This window comes from Podarcis liolepis (genome assembly GCF_965112155.1).
Source record: "Podarcis liolepis genome assembly, chromosome: 6".
NCBI lineage: Eukaryota > Metazoa > Chordata > Lepidosauria > Squamata > Lacertidae > Podarcis > Podarcis liolepis.
This window is the reverse complement of record NC_139559.1, coordinates 30,373,148-30,396,560: the sequence shown is the minus strand read 5'-3', so window position 1 is coordinate 30,396,560 and position 23,413 is coordinate 30,373,148. Positions and strand designations below refer to the sequence as shown.

Sequence of the window (23,413 nt, the reverse complement as noted above, 5' to 3'; positions counted from 1 at the left end):
TGGAAGCATTCCAGACAATCAAGTGCAGAATCCTAGAGATTGAATTCCAAACCCTTAGCAGCACAGCAAATAAAACCTGTTTCCCATTGGAGTTGGGAATTCCACTCTTGTTTGGCCAGGACACTTCATATTTACACCAGCTTTACAATCCCCACGTACGCAGAGCTCTTTTCCTCGCAAGTTTTAACATCTTACCGTCTGCAATTTTGCAAGGTAGATTTTTGAAAATCCCATACTCTGAAAGATACTGCCCTTGTGGCACAAAACAAGTTGAATCCATCACTCACATTTTATTTTATTGCCCATTTTATGCAAAAATATATTATAAGTATTTGGCCCCCTTATTGAAGGAAGGGGCTTATTGCACTGACTCTTCCAGGATGTCTTATCTGCTGAACAATTGTAGTAATGACGTTGTGGAGAATGTGGCAAGATTTGAGTGACGCCATTAAATTACATCACCATAGGTCCTAAGAGCCATTTTCATACCTCACGATGTCTGGTCAGTTTTATCCTAAAGTATCTACTACTATGTTTTGTCAACTGTGTTGTGTTCTGATCCATGTATATGATGCACTTTTTCTATGCCAATAAAGAAGATTGATTGATTGATACTCTGTCGGTTCACAACTTCCAGCTTCCCATGGCTGATTATCAAAATGACTGCATCTTTTTCTGTAGTACTTGGAACTTCTGCTGTTAGATGGACTACAGTCATACCATAATGAATTATGCCGCAGCCATGCCCTCCAACATTTCTCCAGTGAAAATAGGGGCATCCTAAGGGAAAGCGGGACATTCTGGGATCGGATCAGAAACTGGGACGTCTTCTCGAAATCAGGGACGTCCCTGGAAAATAGGGACACTTGGAGGATCTGGTAATGCCTATGGAAAATCATATCTTCAATCTTATGATCCATGCAACATAAAAAGAGAAGAAGGCCAATCACATAAATGGAACCTACATATGTCAGCTCAGATTGATGCTGGAGATTCTATCTGGATGGCATTAAACTGAAAGTTCATTTTCAGGATCCATCGTGAACTGAACTTGTTTCTCCCAATCCTGGATTGAGAAAGTACCACTTAGTATTGAAATTAATTATTGCAGAAATATTTTGACATATTTCTTGCATTTGCAAAGGCCACAATCCAGCATGAAACTTGATTACGTAAAACCTTCAACCAATCAGGGTTCTGCTGTGTTCAGGACTGGATTTAAAGCTGGTTAGTCCTCCTGAAAACCCTGGAAGATTTTGCTGCATAGTTTTAATTTCATGACAAAACCTGAAGTCATGCTCTGAACCTCTTAAGAAAATGTATTTAAAGTTTCACCATGGATGATTTGCATTTCCATTTGCAAATCCATTCACTTGTGCTTTGGTACCACTCATCAAATCATTTGTTTCACTTGCAGTTCCTCTGGGTGATTTTGGAAGTACGTTTCCCACATTAGAAGCCATGGATACATCAAGCATTGTGTCATGGATGCAAATGCCCCGGTGAAATGTTTATGTCTGGTAAATTTTACTAGCATGCAAATATATCCCACCACCAGGGAACCAGTGCCTAGCCCCTACGTATACAAAACAGCTGTGTGCAAATGGCCTTTTAAAATTATCCACACACTAATTTTGGCTGAGAAATGGGGGGGGGGACCCACTTGATTGAATTTCTTCAGTGGGAGAAGAAACTCTCCAACACTAACCCAGGGCTGGGGCTCACCTTTAACAATGGCAGTAGCATGGATTCTTTCTTTCCCTCCTGAAGATTTCCCCACCACCACTCTTGCATGTAACAAAAGCAGAATCTGTGTTGGCAGCCTGACCCCCTATTTTGCATTCTTGTCATTCTTAAGCATCCTTCCTGGTGCACCCCCTACATCTGTCCAAGGTTTCCCCAACCCCAGGGCCAGATCAAGACCTTTAGAGGCCCAAAGCACTTAGAATACCTAATTCTAAATATAAAGCATAATAAACCATAAAATAAAATTTTATTTTTCAAAATGAAATAAAACCTACAGTATGATGGAAAATAATGTTAATAATAATAATAATAATAATAATAATAATAATAATAATAATAATAATAATAATTTATGTTTACCACACCCATCTGACTGGGTTTCCCCAGCTGCTCTGGGTGGCTTCCAGCAATATATAACATTATATTTATATTTGAATTTTTTTTCCTACTTTTTCTAATTGCAAAGTCTTTGATGAGATCTTCAAAACTAATCTTCTGTAACGCATCTGCTTCTATACATAGTAGAGATAAGGCATCCTGGCTGTCTTGTTGCATAGTTGTTTGTTGAGATTTAAAATCATATTTCAACTGAGAAAATGAATGAACAATTTGTGACCATTAATGTTAAAAATACAGCAATGGAAAATTTCTGTGGTGCCCCCTCTTCCCTTGATACCATAAGCATGTGCTTATTTTGCTTAATTGTTAGATCTGGAGAAGATCTGGAGATGGAGCAGGGTACGCACAGGGGGAGAAGAGGGGAGGGAGTCTCATCGTGCAAGCAGCAATCCTCGCACTGATGGGACATGTGAGATGGATACTGCCCCAAGTCAATAAATAAATAAATGTAAAAACAATATTATCCATACATATGCGTTCCCATTGTTTACACAGTACTTCATAGCCAAATAGAATATTCACAGAAGGTCTCTAAAATGCATAATAGTATCAAACTATTTTCTACTGTTGTGGCAACTGCACATCTGAATCTGCCATTAGGTACCTTCTCTTTCAGTATAGCGGAGTTCAAGAGCTCAGCTTCAGTCACAGAAGGATGCATAATTTATGACAACTGATTTCTTCCTACTTCTAGAAAGAAGGTAGAAATGTGAATACGCTTGTATGAATGTTTGATGCTGAAATGGGAAAATGAGGAAAGTAGAAAACTTTTTTTCTGAGTTCTTTTTAATTTATTTTTTTTAAATCTCTTGGCAGCACTTTCTGCAATTAAATAGCTCCACGGGGATGCCATATGTTGCCAATAGTTTTACACTTCTCAGTAGTGGGAGGCTGGAACTCTTTCCAATAGACATGATAGGATCCCATTACAAAATTCTTCTCTAACAGAAACAGCTAAATGTTCTATCAAGGAACTAAATTAAAAATAGACTTGCTGGAATGGTTATCTCCCTGAAAGAATGCACCTGGCATGCTGAGTAACATGGTACATCTGGTGGGCACATCACTTGAATTTGTCTCCTGCATTTACTTGAGAAGGGCACAAAGCACCAATCCACGGCCACAGGCTCTGCTTGGGGCTCAGCCTTAATTCCGCCCTGTCTGTGGTCTTGCATCTTTATTGGGTGGGTGGGGAGCTCTTGGGGATGCTGCTAATAAATGCAAATAATGAACAGGAGAAAGGAGTTTTGCCTGTGAAAATGGTTAGTTTCACATTAATCATGTTTAAAGAAGCAACATGGAAGAAAAGAATTGGCTTGCTGGATCAGATGAAGATCCATTTAGTCCGGTGATGGGGAATTTGTAGCCATCCAGTTCATGTTGAACTGTGGCTTCTATCATCCCTTAATATTGAGCTTTCTGGCAGGGGCTGATGAGGGGACTCCAACCCAACAACCCCATACAAGTACAATATTCTGCTTCCCATACTGCAGTGGTGTTGGATCCTTTATTGGCACCTGGGGCAAGTGCATGCACACATCACCAGGCAAAACCCTCCACACCAGCCGAACCTTTGCCACCACCAGGCAGGCGTGGGGCGCAGAGGGTTCACAGGGCTTCACTGCACACCTGCCCGCCCGCCCATGCAGCAGGGAGCCTGGCCAGCTGATGCAGCACTTGGCGAGGGGGCCAGGGGCACGGCTGGGCCCCAGGGATCCCCAGTGGAGGACAGAGCAAGGGTCCCGGCATGAGGGCACCTGGCTAGTGCCCTCTCAAATCCATGTGCGCCTGGGGCTATGGCCCCCCTGGCCCTCCCCACGCTACGCCCCTGCCATGCTGGCTAACCAGGTGTCACTGGGGAGTTCAGAAACAGGGCATAATATCAGTAGACATTCTCAGATGCTTGCCTCCCCCATTTCACACTGCCCTGAACCACAGCCATGGCTCCTCCTTTCTGCTTACAAAACCAATAATGCCAGCTGTAGGAACTGTGATGTTTTTATGGCGGCACATTACATGATTCTATCAGCAAACATCCAGTCAGGGATCCTACAGTGAAGGGGTTGACATCACAGCACTTTGCCAATAAAATATAGATGACTGAGAGCAAACAAATGAATATGTGAATATCATCACAAAGGAACACTGAGCAGTTGCATTTTTGACATTGACAAAAGATGTTTGTAACAAACTCTGAGTATTGTAGTGTCAGCTCAGCCTTAGTCCAAACTAAGACGACTGCAAATTCTGCCTACTGCTTGTATATCTTACCCACCTCAGCATATCTTGTTAGACATGCACAGTAATATAGAAGAGATAAAAACACTTCATAAAGGTCAATGTGGCCCTGAGGATAAAAGTGTTAAAAGAATATGAATTTTTCTAATAGATGGTTATTGGTTTGTGGATTTCATTTTTCAAATACCTTAATTGCTTATGCAGGCAAATATGGGCAAGAAACCCTTCCGTTGTGAGTAGAGATTTATTTTCCAGGATGGAGCCTTCCAGTTCAGGGGACAGACTATCTGTGTCTTGTGGGATGGAGTGGGGATGGTCTGGAGGTTCATGAAGAGGTTCTGTTTCTAAATTAACTTGGGTCTCAGAAGATATATTGATGGGGAAAGCTGGAAAGACAGTGATAGGAACCTCCTGTACAGAGCTCCACAGTGATCTTCTTTGAAAGAAGGGTGTAATAGAAATTTTATAAACGTGAAGGAATACACTTAGTAAAAGTTCAAGACTAGTAGTGGGGACAGGCTTGTTTTTGAAGATATTGGTTTGGATCCAAACAAAGCATAACCTGCTCACAGAAGGGCTTCTTCTGACTTTGTAGAAGAATGTTGGAGGTGAAAAGTGATTCCAAAGCTAGAGGTGTTCCTCCATTTCTGAATGACTTTTCCCAGACTCAGACTCAAGACCTTTAATGGCCCACTAGAGTTTATACACAGGAGGCAAATGTTTTCTTTGTTTATGGTTTAATTTACTGTGATGGAATTTTGGATAAACTGTGGCACTCAACTGCAACAAGTCCTCTGCTAGCAGGAGTTAATGGAATAGCGCTGCTGCATTTTCTCATTCCCTTCCTGGATCTTTGGATCCAAGTCCAAGTCTTTGATCTCATACTCAAGGCAGGATCCAATCTCCTATGAAGTTAGCATTCTGTCTGAAGGTCTTATTGGCCTTTAAGGGCTAAAATGAATAACAACCAATCAAGGCATCGGTGGGAGACACCATGTGCTGAATCTGATGAGTATGGAACTTCTGGCTGCTGTGGAATGTGGATGCTCACATCCATCCAGGTTTCTGTGACTCTTTCAGCCATGAAGATTACAGAGTGGTGTGGAGGGTAATGCATTTTGACAAGTGGAACAAATACATTTATCTAATCATGAGTTGTAAACTAGTTGATAATTTAATGAACTAAAATAACAGATAAATAAGTTATAGATGACCATTAAAAACAAGGTGAAGCATAGAGACCGACACTGTTATAACTGCATAAAAAATGTCAGAGCTGCCTATATGTCATAATCATGCTTCTAACAGCCAATCAAAGTGTGGGTTGCAGTTGCCTTCATTTTTTGGTTGGGAGGGAATATTTCATTGGCCCTCACTGTGAGGCACATGGGCACCATCATAATGTTACTACCAATGGCTTTGTCCTTGCTAACCAATCACGGAGCTCAGAAATGTTCTGCTATTTGCATACCTGGCAGTATATAAGCCAATAGGTTGGGCGGAGCCCCAGGCACTTACAGTAGAGGAGGCACCTAGAGTGGCAACAGATTGGAGTCATGCCTTCTGCATACAGAGGGAAGAAAAGAATTCCGCTTCCAAAAAGAAAGCAGCTCAAGGGTAGGAAGCCTCGGCCTGTAAAGAAGACGTGCCATTTCAGACGTGGAGCGCAAGCAAAGCCAAAGCCGGTCAAGAAGGTTGGAAAAAGGAAGCCGAACTCCCCCGCCCTGAATGATTCCAAGACCCTGCAACAACTTCGAAAGGACAACATGTACATGACCACCAAGGCCAAAGGGATAATGATTTCTTTTGTAAAGAACCTCTACAAATGGGTCTCCATTGAAGCCGAGCGCCTGAGGAGGGAGAAGAATCGCCCCAGCATTGGCTTCATCGAAATGCGGACAGCCCTGAGGAGTGTTATGCCAGGGAAATGTAATAAATGCAGAGGAAGCACCCCAAAAGGTGGGGGCCCTCGCTTTCTGAAGGCCTCCTAAAGAAAAAGCCCTCCCCTTCACCCTGGGGTGAGGAAGAACTAATAAAAAGGGAGAAGGGAGAGGAATATATCAGAAGCACCCCAAACCCCCAAACCCCCATCTTATATTGCCAAGAAAATATAACCCTCATAATATGGCAGTTCTTCAACAATGGGATGGAGTTGGAAGGAGGAAAGTTGGATGAACCAGTGGAGCTCAGGTTAAATATAAAACTGTACCACTGCACTGCAGCAAACTTCACAAGCCCTTGCCAAACATTCCACCACCACCCTTTGGCCCAAGCAAGTGGGAGAACTTCCATAATGGGTAAAGACAGACAAGCATGTTATACGTAAGCGAGAGAGAGAGAGAGAATTGTCTATGAATCAAAGATCATAACATGCAGAACGGACAGGAGCTAATGCATTCTTTTGTATTAGAGATGTGAGAGATTTCCCATCCTTTAAAACTGAAGAATTGTATTGTGAGTTGTTATTCTGAGGGCATTATAATAAAAAGTGGATTTTTGAATATTTTGGGTCTTGTGTTTTTCCAGTATTTTTGAGATAAGGGGAGGTTAGTGTTTAATGAGGTAACATTGTTATTAGTAGGAAGAGTCTGAATCTGTAATTTTTGGGTGCCAATGGAACAGTCTGCTTTTACAGGATATCTTGAGCTGCTCTATTGTGTAGTAATGTAATGCCTGTTGCTTTATGAATTGCTTATAGCATTTAGATCTAAAAAGAAAATGAAAAAAGCCTCTCCCCTGCATTTTGGACCTCCGTAAGTTAATCTTCTAATTGCTATGACCCTGTCAAGATGAGATCATCTGATTTCCTCAGTATGTTCAGGTAAGAATAATTCCACATTTCTGGTACCACTCTGTGCAATCCAGATCCATTAGACTTGCCATTGACTTTAACAAGATGTGGACTGCATGCAAAATGTGTCATCCAAAGCAACGGTGACAGTTGCAGTTTGAAATGTTTCAAGCTGCCCTTTAACTTTCATTTTGATAATTGGTTGACAATGCAATCCTATACATCTCTACTAAGAGGCACATTCCACTGAGTTCAATTAGACTTACTCGCAGGTAAGTGGGATGTGAAAAACAAAGTGTAGTTTCTTAGCTCACATATTTTGAATGTGAAACATCATTGATCTTGAAATTTAAATTGGCTTTCTCTGGGAGATCAAATTTTAATAGCTTTAACAGCAACGGTACATATGTGAATAAAGTTTACTTGTGTTTCACCTTTTTCCATCCTCATTTAATACTGTTATTCTTTCATCTATTTGATACCAACGTGGGATAAAATGTTAAAATAATAATAATAATAATTAGTAGTAGTAGTAGTGGTGGTGGTGGTGGTGGTGGTAGTGGTAGTGGTAGTGGTAGTGGTAGTAGTAGTGTTTTAAAATTACACATACAGACTTCTCCAAAATAATGTGAAATGTAGCCTTTACCCATGTTGAGGGTATGAAGACATATGTGAACTTGCTGAAGCTAAGTAGATCTGGGTCAATGGGAGACCATATTGGAACCCTGTGTTGCTGCCTTAGGCTTCCTGGAGAAATGTTGGCTGCAGGGGTTGTGAGTTGTTTCCATGTTATAGCTGGGATCAAAGGATCAAAGGCACAGAATAGTTTATGTATTCCGAAGAACAAATGGAACTTGCAACGAAATGTTGCAGTAGTGGCTGGCAGTGTAGCATTGATAGGACAGCGTTGCTTTTTGGTTACGGAGACTGGGAGGGGAAGCTGGGTGTGGCGCAGGAGCAGCGTTAGGAAGCCAACTTGGCAATGTAGGCTGGCTGCTACAGGGAGCTTCTGTTCATGGCTTCAGCCAATCAGCCATTGACCATGCTCCCCTCTCCTACAAAACATTCCTCCTCACTTTTCCACCCCAACCCCCAATGGCCATGGCCACTGAATACACACAGTTTTCATTGCATTGTTTTTTGGGGTCCCTTGGGATTTGCTCTAAAGATTTTAGTACTTTGACAAACCTTGGGGTCTCTCAGCGTCTGCCGATTCCACCCTCTTCAGTAGGGGCAAAGCTGTTTTGGCTACATATGCGATGGCACTCACCTGCTGAACTTCAGAAATATAGAGAAAATTAAATTCTGCAAAGCAAATAGGAAAGCTTGTGACTTCTTAGCTACAAGACTCAGAAACCTTCCTTCCAGGAGGAGATAAAACTATTGGTCCATACAGCCACAGACAGCATTCTGACCTAACAATAGCAGCTGCCCTGTACTGTACGAAGGCAGGTGTCTGCCTTTCCTATATTCCCAGACTACACTAACCAGATCCTTTCCTGCACAATAAAAAAGAAGGGAGCAAAGGGGAGGGGAGAAGCATAATTTTTTTAAAAAATGTCTGATTCCACAGTATTGCTTTGGCTCAAGGGGTATGAGACTTGACATTAGGGAGCAAAGGGGAGGGGGAGTTCCATTAGGCACTATGTACTTAATCCTAGAGTTTATAGAGTTCACCTAAAAATATCCAGGTTGTGAAACAAGATAGAGTATAACACATAAACACTGTGGTTCTATTGTACTTGGGGAAGGGGGGGGGGGTCTGAGGATAATAGAGATTCTTGGACTAATCAGATAAGATAAGCAGTGGGAGGAAACCAGTGGGATGGAGGCTCTTTTGCGGCTTAGTGTAACAGGACGAGGCCCTTTGCTACATCTCCCTGGGGATTTAGGACAGATGAGACTAGCTCTTGCACCTCATAACTCTTATCCCTAGATCAGGATGCAAACCAAGGTTCCAAATGGTGCCAGAACACAAATCGCGACTGCCATCTGCGCTGGTTATGTGCAGTGCAGAGTGTTCTAGAAGCTGCTGACATCATGTGGCTAGTAAAAAAGGTGTAGCAGTGAAAAAGTGGGGCTACCAAAGGCTGCTTTGTTTCTTGTGCTAAGAAACTTTGAATACACCTATTGTGTATTAATCTTACATGTTCCTCCAAGGAGGTTTAACTACAATACATGTATCCTATCTGGTGCTAACTGTACCTCAATCATTTAAGGTAGGTTATTCAAAGAGATAAGCCTTATGATGTTGTGAACTGCCCTGAGATCTGCGGGTATAGGACAGTATACAAATTTAATAAATTATAAATTTGTAACTTACTAATATTAATAATAATATTCATATTCATATAAACCAATGAAGGGAGGAAAGTGGGCAAATCTACCATTTTTGGTTTCTCCCCATCTCTCATTTTACCACTCTTCAGTTCAGTTCCACACCTTTCTGCATCAATTTGCAATTTCTTTTTAAAGTCCTCATGGAAATTCAACAGCATAGTGCAAATGTCTTCTAATAAACACATTTTAGGATCTGGTTTTGCCCTTATATACATATTTTTGCAAATTGGTTTTGCCTAATATATTAATTTTTTTGTATATTTTCATCAATATATGCATTTTTGTGACACATTATTTGGCCAGAGAATAGCATTGCAAGGAGCCCAGGGCAGCAAACAAGTGATTAAAAAAATAAAATAATCTTTTAAAATCTTAAAAATAATTCCAATGCAGATGCAGACCGGGAAAGATCTCAACTTAAAAGGTTTTTTGAAAGGGGAAAGTTTCCTGTGGGCACCGAAAAGACAGCAGAGATGCTGCTTGTCTAATATTCAAGGGAAGACAATTTTAAAACACAGGGCGCCACAATGCTAAAGGCCCAATTTCTATAATGTACAAAAGCAACCTTCTGATAAGATGTTATCTGCAGAGCACAGTGATCAATTTGGGTATATAAGTGGTGAGAAGATACTTCAGGAATCCTGGCACCAAACTGTATAAGGTTTTAAACACTCAAAGCAGCACAGCAAACTTAGCTTGGTAGGCTAATAATATCCTTTGCCAGGAAGCAGTTGAGCCGCCACATCTTGCGTGGACCAACATCATGGGAAGCCCCACACTGAGTGCATTGCAGTAACCCAGCCTGGAGGCCAGCAACACATGGGTGACAGTTCCAGTCCACTCTGCTCACCACAGCACTTAGGATCTGAAAGGCATTCAAGCTGACTTTGATACCATTTGAAGCTCAGACTGGGAACTAGCATAACCCTGCATTGGCCTCAACCTGTAGTATGTGGTGCATAGGATTCTTTGCAGATGCTCATGTTGACTTAAATGTTCCAATAGTCTTCCAGCATTGGTCTGGTCTGGTTCACACATGCACATCAAGTGCAAATGAACACATCGTTGCAGGTGCAATGTTTTCCAGTGGGTCACACATTCACCCGCCAGTCATTAAATGCATCCCAAACAAATGTACAGAAAATCAAGTGATGTTTGTTGATTGATGAACCAGCCCACCGGGAGTGCATTCCCATAAGCACATTCTCCCTATGTATTTGGTCTTGAAACTAGCTCACTCCCACGGTCATGTCATTTTTGAAACGAGGTGGTACCACAGGTAGCTGTTACATGCCATTACTGTTGACAGTGGGTTTTATCATTTTGATGTGAGAGAGATTAACTTACCAGCTTTTCCTCTTTACAAAAAATACTTTGGGCTGTGGAAAAACAAAGTGAAGGATGAGGCGGGTTTCCATAATCCAACAGGTAAATGTTGCACCCAGCATCTGTTTATAGATATGGACGCGATATAGCAGCATGAAACTGTCACAGTGATTTTCGGTGGTTTTGTTATGTGCGGTCTGGAACTTCACAAGGGAATGAATCCATTCATCTTGGAATAAGAGGGAGGAAGGGGGTAGGGGTGGGGAGACGCCACAATCAGGCAAAAAGGACCAAAAGGCCAGATGAATCCTACTGCCACAAAATAGTTCAATAGTTTTTATTCTTTTGTATCAGACACAAAAGTACTGCCCTGAGTACTTGTCGTCATTAAAGATCTTTACAAAGGGAAGTCTATAATGTACTGAAGGTTTGTGGGGGGCAGGAAACACGTTTCCTGCATTTGAGGTAGACTTTACCGTGGTAACATCTTTTGGTGAAAAGGGAAGGTTCTGTTAGTGAGGGGAGTGATGATCGCGTGTGCATCGCTATTATTTGGCAGAACTGGAAAATGATTGTTCGCTGCAAGGGTTGCAAGGAAGGGTCTATCTGCTGTGTGGCCGCTGCCAATGTACGTTTGCTCAACTTTGTGAGACAATTGCTAACGAGAGGTTGGGGGAGAAATTTGATCCAGTTTGCATTTAAAAGAGAACCTACCTAATTTGCACTTTCCTAAATAATGTGTACTGCACTTTCTCTAAATTGTGCAGTGGAATCATTCAGCCAAATAATATGTACAAAAATATTTACACTCTGGTAAAGCATGATTTAAAAAGGAATGTGTTAATGAAAATAGCGCACAAAAATGCATTTTACCAAGGAAAATTGACTTACAAAAAAATGTGCATATTGGACAAATTTGGAAATAAAAATGTGTATATTAGGAGAAAATCATATTAAAGAAGAAGAAGAGTTTGGATTTTATATCCCGCCTTTCACTCCCTTTAAGGAGTCTCAAAGCGGCTAACATTCTCCTTTCCCTTCCTCCCCCACAACAAACACTCTGTGAGGTGAGTGGGGCTGAGAGACTTCAGAGAAGTGTGACTGGCCCAAGGTCACCCAGCAGCTGCATGTGGAGGAGCGGGGAATCGAACCCGGTTCCCCAGATTACGAGTCCACCGCTCTTAACCACTACACCACACTGGCTCTCAAAAGGATGATGAATTTTCATGAGGGTTTTAAAAAATTAAGCTGATGTGGAAATGTGGAGATCTGAACTTAAGATTGGAAAAATGAGATGCAGAGAAACTAAAATTGACAGATTTCCCCATCCCTGTTGCTAACATAAAAAAGACTGCAACAATGGCGGAAAACCCCTTACTCCAAACACTTTGTATTTCAGCAAATGCTGTTTCACAAACAGTCAGTGTCAGGTTGAGAATAGATCCATGCAGAATTCAGTCTGTGGCTCAGCATTTGTGCTAGTTTTAGCCAGCACTAGAAAGAGAAGACTGTGGCCTGGATCAGATATCACTTTGAACCATGGTTAAGGTTAACTATGGTTTAAAGGTGAATGTGCAGCATGCCAATGTGAGGGGCAAAAATTGTGGATAGGTCACTTCTCCACTCCTTCTGTTGGTGCGCCACTTGGAGCTAAGCCATTGTTTGGTTTAGCATTACATCCAAGCCAGGGCTCATGGTTTACCTCTCTCCAAACAAGCTGTGAGCATGTTCTGGGCTTAATGCTCCTAGCTTGCTTTCTTCACTGGAGGTGAAGCAAAACTGCTGTGTGTACCTGTGCACCACCACACTGCATGCTTGCCTTTCAACTATAGTTATGCTTAATGATTTGCAATCCTTGAACCTATCTATCTCAGTTGTGATCATAACAAAGGCAAACATGAAGACCTTGGGCCAGCTTTTCTTAAGACTTCTGCTCGGTAGTCATAACTTTAATGTGTGTGTGTGTGTATATATATATATATATATATATATATATATATATATATATTCCATGTGTCTAAAATACAATGACACACCTCCTTCTCCCTCCCTTCTCTATATATTTCCTCCCTTTTTCGTAAATGTTCTTTTACTGGTACTGGTTCTTTTGCTCATTCTTCCATATTTGTGAGTTGCTAAAAATAAATAAATCACAATTTTTAAAAAATGTGTTAGCATCACTCCACAGTTCACTACAGGCAAGCAACACAAGCCTGCATCTTTCCCTAAGACTGCTTTTTACCACAACTACATTCTAGAGAACTGGTCACCTTTTCAATTGACAACAAACTACTGCAGCTGGTAGAGAATTTGGATGAGGGTAAAGGGGAAAGTGGTTATATGAAAGAATAAGGGGGAGAAGAATCACTTGCAGGTAGTTTGGCTTGGATCAGGTGCACACAGATGTCTCCTGCCTTGCTACCATACAGATCTGTATAATTCCCATCTTTCCTGAATAAGCATCCCATTACTCTTTAGGCAGCCGATGCTACAGGCAGCCAGTGTCTTAATTCAGTCATTCCTATATGACTGCTCTCTGTTATCCATTTGGTTTGCATTATGATTTTTTCCCTGGTTTACCATGACTGATATGCAGGGGGTATAAATTACTCTGCAGAATTTGTACCTTACCTAACTATAGGTATGATACACACACATAGGTGTGTGTACACACACCATACAAGAAATCAACTGGGTCTTAACCAAATCCTCAACGAAGTTTGGGTTTGACGTATTTGCACCTCATTTGTCTGTTAAATGCCCCGTGAGGAATTCTTTATATCCTATTTGGTTTGGTTTGATCTTTATAGGATTCACTATTACTGTGCATCATCATGTATGTATGAAAGTGTCAAGAGAGTATAGATTACAGTTCTTATTAAATTCACCTACAGGCACTAGTCTGGATTCTCCCGATTGCTCAAAACCCAATCTATTCAAGCAATATAAAATAAGACAGGCTGTGACAAATTTATAAGCTACTTGCCACTTCCTTATCCCAGTGCAACCACAAATTCAGGTCATTAGTGTATGTTGAACATGTTGAAAATATGTTGCTTCCCCTCCTATTCTCTTTGATCACTCTGGGGCAAGATCATGTAGTATCTGTATGCAGTGCCAATGGACTACTTTCATTTTTATGTGCCGCTTTGAGGAGGCCAGTATTTTCCATGTACTCATAGCAGTTTTTAGCCAGGGGTGGGGAATGAGATAAACACACCCTCCAAGGAACAATGGTAATGAGATTATGAGAGGGGGGCAATAAGGTTACCTGCACCAGGGTAAGCTGGGACAGGGGTTAGTGCATTTCCCCCCACATAATAACTGTGATATATTTAAAGTTATTAACAGGTAAAATTATGCAGTATTTTCTTTTCGTTTTGTAAAAATGGGACATGTTTTCTAGGTGGTGGGTGAAACAGAGCAATGACTATACTCAGTAGCTATACACATTCATAAATGAAGTGTCCTGATATTCATCAGTACAGGGTTAACTTTTGCTTTATATTACATAAAAAGGTAAAGGTAAAGGACTCCTGACAGTTACGTCCATTCGCAGACAACTCTGGGGTTGTGGTGCTCATCTCACTTTACAGGCTGAGGGAGCCGACATTTGTCCACAGACAGTTTTTCTGGGTCATGTGACCAGCATGACTAAGCCACTTCTGGCGCAACGGAACACCAAAACCAGAGCAGCGCACAGAAACGCCATTTACCTTCCCACCAGAGCGGTACCTATTTATCTATTTGCACTGGTGTGCTTTCGAACTGCTAGGTTGGCAGGAACTGGGGCAGAGCAATGGGAACTCACCCCGTCTCGGGGATTCAAACTGCCAACCTTCCAATCGGCAAGCCCAAGAGGCTCAGTGGTTTAGACCACAGCGCCACGCACGTCCTGTCTTATATTACGTATATTATTATTATTCATTTTATTTCTATACTGCTTTTACATTTTTAAGTAAAAATCTCAAAGTGGTCTACAACACATTAAAACATCAAATAAAACAAGCCAGAATAAAACATTGCTGGAGAAAGTCAAATACAAAGTATACATTCAAAGCAACATAATTAACAGGAAACTAAAATATTACCTTAAAGATTTTTAAATAAAACATTGCAGAGGAGGTCAACTACAAAATGTTCATTCAACACAAGAAATTATCTTAAACATTTCAAAAGAAAACATTACCAACGGAAGTCAAACATAAAGTGCACATTGAAAACAGCATATTTCCACAGAAAAGATGTTTCTTTGGAATTTTTGTGATGCTGAGGCCCAAGGGTGGAGAGTATGGCCTCAAACATGAAAAGACTGGTTACAGTACTGACTCAGATATAGTGGTACTCAGGAAGCCAAAACTGGTCCAGGCAGGATGTGAGACATCAGAAAGGGGAAGTGTTCTATTTACACAAGACCCAATGACTGGTCAGCAGCATTGTCCAAGCCTATTGCAATCCTGATCCCCCATACCAGGGAGTGCACTCTTTTCCAGCCCCCTTCTTTACACTCACCTAAGAATGGGGAAGAAATTCAATTCATTTTGCATTTAAAGACAAATCTGCTTACACTGCCGTTCCTGACACAATATGCAAACCAAAATATAGCCATATTTCCAAATTTGCACTTCTTTGAATTTTGCAGTGCTGTTGTTTAACAAGGGATGGAATGGTATGTCACTTTCCCTTTTTTGGGTTTCTCATTTTTCCAGCCTTAAATTCAGTGTCTTTTGCAAGATTCAAAACAGAAATGTTCATAGAAGCAATACAGTGTTAAAGTCAGATTAAAACATAAGGCAAGTGTGTCTGATGGCACTGGCACCATGAGAAGAAATTATTATGTTCTATGGAGTGTTTATTTGTTAAAGCAATTCCACGTTTGTTAGTTAGTTAGGCTGATGCCTTAATATTATGCATTAATGGACTCACTTTTTCAGCAGCTGATGATTGTGGTTCTAGAAAATTTATTGTTACTATAAAATGAGTCTCTCACTTTCCCTCTGCCTCTCTCTCCTGCTAATTGACAAAGAGGCCCAGTAATTAAAGTACAATAAAAGTTTTCCAGTAATTAGTTTCTGTTGTTTGGTTACAGGCCATCAATTGTTCTTTAATAATACTGATTGTTAACATTCGGTAGTCAGAAGTCTCTCAAAGGATTCTGGGGCACAGCCACTTACAAACACTACACATTCCATTCCCATGAGGGCATTTTGCATTCAGAAGGAAGTTAACCCTCTCCTAGTGTACAATGCTGGTATGATAGCTTTCTGTTTCTGGATAAAACAGCTGAACTAATGACTGCAGGCATGTAGCTACGGCAATTTGGACTGCATTTGCAGGATGCGATACTCAGCTTTTACTCCAGTTCTTTGGTGCTAGGCTAGAAGTATGGAAAGTTTTGATACTTGGATTACTTTGTCCCTGCAAAAGCCGATAAGAATAACAATAATTCTATAATTATCATTATGATTAAAGAAGCACATGAAACAAACTAGGCAATGAGGTAGACTTTTCATCATACAATGTATCCTTCAAATCCCTTTTCAGTTCCTTCTTTCAAGCTAGTTGGAAAATCTCTATCTTAAAACAAACAAACAAATAAACAAACTTATGCCTCCTTTGCTGGCTGCATTTCCGCTTCACATTTCATTTTTTTTTAATAAGATATTTATTGAGATTTTTTAACATATTACAATAAAAATGGAAAAAGAAAAAGAAAAATACAAAATACAAAATAAAAACAGTTAAAAACACATTAATTTTCCGTTTCTTATTTTCCTTAAGCTTATTTCCCCGGACCTCCTCATACCTCCCTTTTTTGTATTCCACTTAGATTTATTAGTTCAGCAAATCCTTACCATTAAGCTTTTACCCATTTATAAGCCTTTTTTCATATTCTCTTAATCCGCTTCACATTTCAAACTATTTTTCCATTGCCCAAGTAAGCAGGTGATGTGTGTAGCTCCAGATTAGCTAGTAGCCACCAGCCCTAAGAGGCTCTCAATGTTAACTGAAGCAAGGATTTTTCTAACCATCAACGCATATTGGCTTAGAAATTGCATTTCTGTGTGTTATATGGTTAGAATGGGGATGTTTACTGAAAAGTGATTAATAAATGAAATATATATATATATATATATATATATATATATATATGCAGGTTTTGGTGTATATATATATATGCAGGTTTTGGTGTACCCTGTACCCGTGAAAATCTACGAAAGCAAATATATATATATATATATATTATAGATGCATCTTTAGCTATTAAGCTAAACAAGAGTCTAGAGGAAATATAAAAAAAGATACCACAATGTTATGTTTAAAATTAAACATTGGTGGTATTTCCAGGGAAGTGCATCATGGTTATGAAATAAATAAATCTGATCCTTACCCTTATAGTATAAAGGCTGCCTTGCAGTTCACCTTGAGTTGAGAGAAATAATTTTCTGCTTAATTTTCAGTAAGGCTTGCTATTTTCAATCCAACGCTATGGATATGTGATTTCTGTTCAGCTGAGCCCTACGGAGCTGTGATGTTTGTGGATGAAGTGGACTCCCTCTGTGTAACTCTTGTGATATAGCAGTATCTAAGCATTGTGGCTCAGTTACAATTTGCAATAACTGAGCCTCAAATCAGCTGGCTTAGCAATTCACCTGTTTCATGAGAAATCCTGACTGGTATAAGTATGACCTCTGATCTGATTTATTTAAAGCTCTTTCTGTGCAGCGCTGCTCCCTGAGTTGTTTTGAAGGACCTGGTCTTGTTGCCCCAACCCAAATCCTGTATTTGCTTCATTTCTGACACGTGATCTTCCTTTCCTTCCTGATCCTTTGTGCTTAAAGATGGCATCAGGGTAAAATACTCGAAAGCTCTACTTCAGGGAGTAGATAGGGATACAACAAGGGATGGTGGTCTTGGTCAGCCTTGAAGTCCGTTCTGAGTGTTTTGAGTTCTGTGGTATGGCAGATTTTTATGAACACTGCCTTATAGAACCAGTGTGGTGTAGTGGTTAAGAGCGGTGGACTTGTAATCTGGTGAACCAGGTTCGCTTCCCCACTCCTCCACATGCAGCTGCTGGGTGACCTTGGGCTAGTCACACTTCTCTGAAGTCTCTCAGCCCCACTCACCTCACAGAGTGTTTGTTGTGGGGGAGGAAGGGAAAGGAGAATGTTGGCCGCTTTGAGACTCCTTCGGGTAGTGATAAAGCGGGATATCAAATCCAAACTACTCTTCTTCTTCTTCTTCTTCTTCTTCTTCTTCTTCTTCTTCTTCTTCTTCTTCTTCTTCTGAATCAGATCATTGGTCCACGTAGTTCAGTGTTATCTATCCAGTCTTGCAGTGGACATTCCCAGCCCAACCTGATGATGTCAGGGATTGAACCTGGGATGTTCTGCATGCAGGTAACACTCTGCATCTAAACTATGGCCTTAAATGGCCATTTAACATAGCACTACTGTGAAGGCACTACAATGGACTTTTAGAACTAACATATGCAACTAACATAGCACTACAGCTTTTCTCTTTACTGTGGTTCTGGTAGTAGTAGCTGGCTTTGATGAAGGAGAATTTTGGCCCAGTTACCACTTGCTCATGAAAAGGGCAGATGTAGTTCAGATTGCACAGGTGAGATCTGTGGTGGCCAGATGAATAGTTGAGGGTAGGTTCTGCTGCAAACCGGAAAAGCCATCTCTAAGGAATGAATTTTAGGGAAAGTAAGTGTTATTTCAGTTTAGAAGAGTTGCCTAATGCTTTTTTCTCACATCATATCTAAAACATAGATTGGCCTAGAAACTTCAGATTTGTTTAATGCAAGAGGCCGTGAAGTAATCTAAGGAAGAGGGTGATGTGCAGCTTAGGAATTATTCACATCTGAGTTAGAAATACATGAGCGCGCCAGCAAAAAAAAAATACCACTTCCGTGCAAGTACATAGAAAATTCTGCTCCAATGTGTTGTGGAACACGTCTAATTCAACACAGAGTCATTTCCAACAATGCTAAAATTACAGAGTAACTGAAGCGTACTCATAGAACCATAGAATCATATAATTGTAGAGATGGATGGGATCCCAAGTGTCATCTAGTCCAACCCCCTGCAACGCAGGAATCTCAGCTAAAGCAGCCATGACAAATGGCCACATATGGGACTATTTTTGAGGGTTCCCTTCCATCCCAAAGTGGTTTGCCTGGTGGGGTGGAACCACCCTCCTAACTTCCCAGCAAAGGGAGGGTGCTGCTGCTGCCTGTCAGAAAGGAGAGGGTGAGGGGCATGGTGGGGAGGCTGTGGCAGTGTGGACACAGTGGCAGGAGTGCTAGACTGGTTCCACTGGAATGACTGCACTGCACTGACCTTCCTAGCACAATAGTAAAGCGCATGGTCCCTGATTTGACCCCTGGCATCTTCAGTAAAAATAATCTCAGGTAGTATGGCTGCAACAAACCCGTAGCTGAAACTCCAGAGACCTACAGACAGTCACAAAAGGCTGCATGGGCAAATGGTCTGACTAAATGTGCAAAGGTCCGTGGTAGAGTGGCACACCGAGTACAGAGAGGATGTTGTGCGCAGAGTCAGCGTGCATGGTCACATCTCCCTATGCTGCTGGGGATATATGTTTGAAGAGAAGACTTGTAGGGCCAGCCCTACCATTTGGCAGAGTTCTGTGGCCACCTCAGGCAACAGATGCTGGGAGCCAGGATGTTGGAGGACAAAACTGTGTGTTTTGTGGCCTGTCCTGTGCCCACTGTGCTAGCCTGTGAAGAATGTTGTCTCACTGCCAGTACTGAAGTAAGATTCAACTCAATTGACTGTAAGTGGAATGGGAGTGCATGGGGTGCCATTTTGCCCTTTGCCTCAGGCAGCAAAATGTCTTAGCCATAGAGAGGCGGCTGACAGTAGTGGAATGCTTAACTCTTCCCGTTCTGTTTAGGTAAGCTTTTTTATGATAACGCCCTTTGAATTTGATCTATTTGTTTTGAGCTTTGGTTAATTTTTGCTGCTCTTTATTATTCTGCTGATTGTTTTATGGTTTTATTCTCTTGTTTTTGTTTTTGTGACACCTGAGGGTGTCGTATAGGATGGAAAATGCGAGATATAGATTTTACTGTAAAATTCTAGCAAACCTAAAATGTTACCACAGCAGTTTTTAATATGACTGACAACATCTCAAAATCCAAGAAAGGTTGTTTGTGGGTTAATACTGGGCCTAGGAAGCGAAAATAGCCTTTCATAAATGATGAATGCCAAGTATCAAGGCTAGCAGTAGCTGGCCAATACTTGAAGGTAATCTTTAAATCCTCGACATCAAGTACATTCAAATAAGAGAAATCACTCCTGCCAGATTTATGTGAGCTATGAGCAAATGCCAGACAACCTCTCAAACCAGAGGAAATAATGTGGCCCAGTGTCTTTTATCCTGTCAAGAAAGGACAAGTGAAATGTCTGATAGAGCTCTGTGGACTTTTCAGAAGGAAAATTATGCTAGCCTGTCACAACTATAAAGGTAGCCTGTTTTAAGGCCATGATCCAATTTTGCTCCTAATGTTCACACATCCTGTGGGTTTATCTTGAGCACCTTCTCCTTGCTGCTGCTGCTTATTATTATTATTATTATTATTATTATTATTATTATTATTATTATTATTATTATTATTTATTAATACCCCACCCATGTGACTGGGTTCCCCAGCCACTCTGGGGAAACAACTTTGCAAGCAAAGGACAATTTGCAGTCATGGTAGATCAGTGCTATGAGAAAGAAAACCAATCACAGAGCTGGAAAGACCTCAAACGTCATTAAGGAGCACATGAAGTTGCCATATGTTGATTCAGACAATTGCTCAATCCAACTCAGTATACGCAGTGGTGGCAGGTGCCCTTTGGGACTGGCAGGGCAGAAGGTTGCACTACTGATCCCATGATCTTGGAATCATTGATTTTATTCTGGGGCAGTTTGTCTTTTTTCAGTGCTACACTACAAGTAAGATGCAGTGACTTCTATTGTTGGTCTTCAACTGATGGATTGCAACTTTAGCATACAGCTGGTTGCACTTGAGATCTGTGATGGCTATCTTTTAAGAGAGGGAAAGCACCATAGCTCAGTAACAGAGCTTCTACTCTGAATGGAGGAGGTCCCAGATTCAGTCCCCAGCATCCCCGAGTTGGACTGGGAGAAAACCCTATCAAAAATCCTGAAGAGCAGCTGCCAATCAGGGTAGACATTCATCTGCATTGTTCCTATGATCTGTGCTCAGCAAAAGAAACAAAAGGGAATAATTCTGTAGTATACATGGATGCATTGATACAAACCTAACGCAGGGATGAGAAACCTATTACCTCCTAGATCATGGGTGGGCAAACTATGGCCTGGGAACCGGATCCGGCCCAATCGCCTTCTCAATCCGGCCGGTGGACGTTCCAGGAATCAGCGTGTTTTTACATGAGTAGAATGTCTCCTTTTATTTAAAATGCATCTCTGGGTTATTTGTGGGGCATAGAAATTCGTTCATTCCCCCCTCCCAAAAAATGGTCCGGCCCCCCACAAGGTCTGAGGGACAGTGGACCGGCCCCCTGCTGAAAAAGTTTGCTGACCCCTGGCCTAGATATTGCTGGGCTGCAGTCCCCACCATGCTTACCATTGTCTTTGCTGGTTGGGCCTGAGAGGGGTTAGAGCGCAGTAAAATCTGGAGGACCACATGTTCCTGATCTCTGGCCTAAGGCTTTGGAATCTAACCCAAGGACTCACAGGGAAGTAAACTGTTTGGTGTCATGACTGTGAATGTATCTGTGTGCAAAAGGGAGAGATCATCATCTGAAATATTTAAATTTAGAGTTATGCCATTTGCTTTAATGAACTGTATCTATCTAATTTGCACATGACAAGATTACATTCTTGCCGATTACCTTTTCATGTGTCTGGAAAATTTAGTCAGGTCTGTCTATCACCCCTGACTTAAGCAGCGAGAAGCTGTATCAACTGCACCCTCATTTTTCACACTCCTTCTTTATTGACTGTTAGTTGCCTGGCCAAGGCAACCATTTGGGGGCCTGTGGGGAGACTTTTGGCTTGCCCTGATGACGGTTTTCTTGCTTCTCAGACCCATGTTGCTGCCTTACTGGCTGAACGGTCATGGCTCACAGTGGGCATGTTCCCGATTCTCCCCCTGGCCCCCACATTCACTGAATATTTGAAAAGGTTTATAGTGAATACCAGATTATGTATCATGTGTATTGGGGGGGGGAAATAGAATTGAGATTGCTTAGTGAGTGTTCATACGTATTAAAAACACTATGCATTGTTTCAGACAACCTTTAGTTGCCTCCGAATGGGTGGAGGAGGGCATGCTTAATGATCTGCATTGTGTTTCTCTGTTTTCCCATGATATAAAAACACACCATGTTTATTTTAAATGCCTTTATTACTGTGCTGTTACTCAAAATGCCGTTCCAACATTTCCTTAGTTTTTCAGGTCAGAGTTAATTTTTTTAAGAACTCTGTCTCACTCTTGAGAATCTGTTATCTTCCTAGATCTCCTTATATCCCAGGGAATTTATCCTTTTATCCTTTCAGAAAGAATGGGATTGATAACATGCCCCCCCCCTCAAATGCAGAGCTTGAAACCAGATAAGATTTTTTAAACAACATGGCAAATGACAAGAGGTGTTACCAAAATGTTTCATATAAGTGGTGGGATTGTTTTATTTTTGTATAATAAATTAATCTTGCACAATCCATCCGCCAAGTGGCTACAGAAAGAAAGCCTTGATGAGTAGCCCCAATTCAGAAAGTGTAACATTATTCCATTGCATTAAAATGTTTTAAAGGCCACATTTATGTATGCATTCTTCTAATGCCTTTCTTCTAGAGCTGTGATCTTTTAAACATGATTACTTGCTTCACATATTATTTTCTCCCCTGATAACATGAAGAGTAATGGCTGTACAATTCTCCCCCTTCCCCCCTTTTTGGTTTAGTTACAGGCACCAAAAAGCTAGTGCTTTCTAACATGAGTCCCAATATTAAAAAAAAAACAAAAACAGAATACCCATGTCACCGTATATATGCAACACGGTAGATTTTCTTTCTGACGCCCAGATTATTCAAATATAAGGAATATTAAAATGTAAGGCTTTGTTGAACTTTTTAACTTATCAGATCTCTAGCCTGTTTAGGGAAGTGAAGTTTTTAATGTTTTATATTTTGTTGTATTTTTAATATTTTGTTGGAAGCCATCCAGAATGGGCAGGGTATAAATAATATATTATTATTATTATTATTATTATTATTATTATTATTATTATTATTGTTGTTGTTGTTGTTGTTGTTGTTGTTGTTGTTGTTGTTATTGTTATTATTATTATTACAGTGGTACCTCAAGTTACAAACACTTTGGGTTACAGACCCCACTAACCCGGAAGTAATACCTTGGGTTAAGATGAGAAGTAGTACCTCAGGATGAGAACAGAAATCGCACGGTGGGGGCAGAGAGGCAGCAGGAGGTCCCATTAGCTAAAGTGGTACCTCGGGTTAAGAACGGCTTCAGGTTAAGAACAGACCTCCAGAACGAATTAAGTTCGT

At 41.0% G+C, this 23,413-nt stretch overlaps 1 protein-coding gene across 1 annotated transcript in view; it reads left to right on the top strand.

The window, feature by feature from the left end:
* Window positions 1–7,182: 7,182 nt before the first annotated feature.
* Window positions 7,183–23,413, top strand: part of TOX2 (TOX high mobility group box family member 2) — a 260,964-nt gene continuing 244,733 nt past the window's right edge. Inside the window, exon 1 of the mRNA XM_083508113.1 lies at window positions 7,183–7,204. The gene's annotated coding sequence lies outside the window, so the exon portion shown is untranslated. The remainder of the gene's footprint in view (window positions 7,205–23,413) is intronic.